The sequence below is a fragment of the Asterias amurensis genome, chromosome 2, assembly GCF_032118995.1.
Source record: "Asterias amurensis chromosome 2, ASM3211899v1".
Taxonomy (NCBI): Eukaryota; Metazoa; Echinodermata; class Asteroidea; order Forcipulatida; family Asteriidae; genus Asterias; species Asterias amurensis.
The window spans coordinates 5,118,555-5,122,393 of record NC_092649.1 but is presented as its reverse complement, the minus strand read 5'-3'; positions in this window follow the sequence as shown (position 1 = coordinate 5,122,393).

The window sequence follows — 3,839 nt, the reverse complement described above, 5'->3', positions numbered from 1 at the left end:
AGCAAGAAAGCTATTACACTTTGCAACTAAAATCACGTGAATCTAAAGATTTATCTCTTTGTGAAAGCGAGCTACTAAGCTGATGTACCTGAATGGTTCCATTGCGATAAATGACGTCATCATAGTCCGTGGATGATTGATCCCTATACGTCACCTTGTATCGAGTCACACCTACGAGAGTGCTTCCCATACCCATGCGCGATGACCCCCGACACCACCACTGTAGTCCCACCGAGGTCAACCTCGAACCATGATTTGTAGCTGAACCTTTGTTTAAAAAAAGAGAGAAAAAGTACAGCCACTGTAAGGAATTAGGTGTCAATTAAACACACCAAATGACTAACCAATTATTTTCCCTTCAAACACAAAGGTATATTTTGCAGTAAACATATAAACAAATGTTCTACATGCACATATCATTGATTCAACCTCCATGATTCAACAATGAAACGCCTACTCAGTACTAGTCAATATTACGGTATTGAGTCAACAAAACATCCTTCATTATTTTTTTTTGCGGACTATTCCATTGAACAATGTTTGTCCCTGAATGCCAAACATTACATTCGAATACTGTCGTTTTAATTCAACATCATTTAATCCTACTAAAGGTAAAATTAGTATAGTGTAAAATTTCCATAGTGTATATAGACGTTGTTCTTAGCGCGCGCACATAACCAAGAAGAATAGATTTAACTGGTAAGTTTGCTGCCACCTAGCGACTTTTCGATGAAGTTGTGTTGGGATTGTTTCTTTTGCTACGAGTGTCACGAGGGCCCAATTTCATGGCTCTGCTTACCGCTGAATTCTGCGCTAACGATCACGATTCCCCGCTTACGTGCAAGCGCCGAATTTATGCGCTAGCCTTGTAAGCGTAGAATGCCTAGTAACGTGAAGTACGCACGCGCAGAAGCCAAAATTCGCCGCTAACCACCGGTAACACGTGAAATACGCTTGTCGTAAGCACAGAATTACCTGCTTCCGTAAGCGCCGATTATGTGCTTACGGTAAAGCAGAGCCATGAAATTGGGGCCGGGTATGTTGATTAATACTAACGATGCCACCCACGGCACCCCGTTCAGACGACCACCCTTGGCTCTACCTGGGTACCAACTCGATGCATTGATACGCTCATCAGGAATTGTTCCATCTTCAAGACCCAAAGGCCCTGGACACTTGATTCCTAAGATATGCAACAAACAGTAAAACGCTAACAGGAAAAGTGACTTAAAAAACCCATTATGTGGTAGTTTCATGACGCATATCAAGCATGAGTGCGGAGCCCGTTACGGTACAGCAGGGGAATAACACATTGTAATGTAAGAGCGTTAATGTTAAAGTTTGTGTATGTTTTGATTTTGATGGAGTTCCCAAATCATGCGGTATAGTTGGTTTATGCTGTATCTGTTACATGTTTTCTGCGTATGATTTGCTGATTGCGTTTGAAGCTCTGGTCCTGGGTTCGGTTGTATGTCACCACAGCGTATTATTTGGAGACTGAACGTTGCACTGCTATTTGGGTAATAGCTGATAGGAGCTTTCAGTATGGTGGCCCCGAAGGGACATCGCATAACGCAAACGTGTGCGCACACGTATGCAATGTCGTGAAACAAATCGCGAATATGCGCACACGTATACAATATCGTGAAACAATTCGCGAATATGTGCGCACACGTATGCAATGTCGTGAAACAATTCGCGAATATGTGCGCACACGTATGCAATGTCGTGAAACAAATCGCGAATATGTGCGCACACGTATGCAATCTCGTGAACCAAATCGTGAATATGTGCGCACACGTATGCAATTTCGTGAACCAAATCGTGAATATGTGCGCACACGAGTGCGATTTGTTTTGCAATGTCATGAATTTTATTGCATACCATGTTGCATACCATTAGGATGATGTCATAGTTGTGGATAATTTGTTACCGATCTAGGGAGTACTGTGGCGCTACAGCAGGCTCCCTCTGTAAAGCATGTGTATACCCAGGAACTTGGCACCAGGCCAAGGACGACCACACGCCTCGCTTGCCTCACAACAAAGACTACTGCTGCAATGACTACCGCTTATCTCACTGTTGGAAAGAAACCCCCCAGATCATTAGACATTTTATTCAAAGGTATGCAACATGGTATGCAATAAAATTCACGACATCGCAAATAATATTCGCAGACGTGTGCGCACATATTCGCGAATTGTTTCACGACATTGCATACGTGTGCGCACATATTCGCGAATTGTTTCACGACATTGCATACGTGTGCGCACATATTTGCGAATTGTTTCACGACATTGCATACGTGTGCGCACATATTCGCGAATTGTTTCACGACATTGCATTCGTGTGCGCACATATTTGCGAATTGTTTCACGACATTGCATACGTATGCGCACACGTTTGCGATATGCAATGTCCCTTCAGGGCCACCATATTTCAGGTATCTGTTTCTGTGCAAATTCTTCTGGGTGGTAAATTGTTCGGTGAAGGCGCCATTTTGGATTGTAGTAGTTCCAGTAGAATCGACACACAGAAGGCATAGTAGCAGAGCACGTACCTCAGCTATTTCCATTCTAGTATCACCTTTGTATGTTGAACCGTCTTATTAGTGCTCAATATCGGTGCACATGAAGGGTTTACTCAACTGTGGCAATGCAGCAACAGTACAATTCTCAATGGCCATCCATACCTGTTAATGTATACACTTACAGTGTATCTCTGTATCAAGTCCAGTGTTATCTCTGTATCTTTAAAGACAGTGGACACTATTGGTAAATCGTCGAAGTTGCGAGATAATAATAAAAGAAAAAACACCCTAGTCACACGAAGTTGTGTGCTTTTGGATGGTTGATTTCGAGACCTTAAATTCTGAACTTGAGGTCTCGAAATCAAATTCGTTGAAAAATACTTCTTTCTCGAAAACTACGTCACTTCAGAGGGAGCCGTTTCTGACAATGTTTTATACCGTCAACCTTCTCCCCATTGCTCGTTACCAAGTAAGGTTTTATGCTAATAAACTTTTTGAGTAATTACCAATAGTGTCCAGTGCCTTTAATCTAAAACGATTAAAGGCCTGGACACAGTTGCTCAAAGCAGTTAACGGACAATGGGGAGCTGTTGGTGATATAAGACATTGTGGGAAACGGCTCCCTTTGAAGTATACGTATAGTTTTTGAGAAAGAGGTAATTCTCACTAAGATTCTTGGATTTCAAAAGGACTTACGGCCTGAAGCCTTTCACTCGGTCATCTGAAAGGCAGAAAAGGGTGTTTTTACCCGTTATTTTCTTGCAACTTCGATGCAAATTCTCAGTAGCTGTGCCCCAATTTTCACAGAGTTCTTATTGTTTGCATAAGTTGAGAAACACCAAGTAAGTCTTTGACAATTTACCAAACGTTTCATGTGCCTTTAATTGTTACTAGAAAACACAGAAATGGAAACCACGAAAAGGTTTACTATGTGTTGTTGTTTATGTTTTCTCCGTTCATGTTTTGTTTTCCTGTTGTTTTTGATACTTTACGGTGCGTCACGTGAGGCTGATTAACAGATTTTCATTTGTGGTCATCACCACCAGATTAAGTCTTCATAGATTTACAAGTCCAGTGTTATCTCGTAAACGAACCTTTGACTCTACGCGTGAATACAACAAGTGATCAAAGTCTACAAAAGCCCAACACTTCATTCGGTTTATGGTGAAAAACATTCAGTAAGTTGAATACACTGAACTACAAAAAAACACACTAAATATTGAGGTCTGTTCAAAGGTCGTGTAAACTATTGCCATAAGTTTTCCAAATTTGTAGAGTAGGCCCCCTATTACAAAAGACATATATTGAG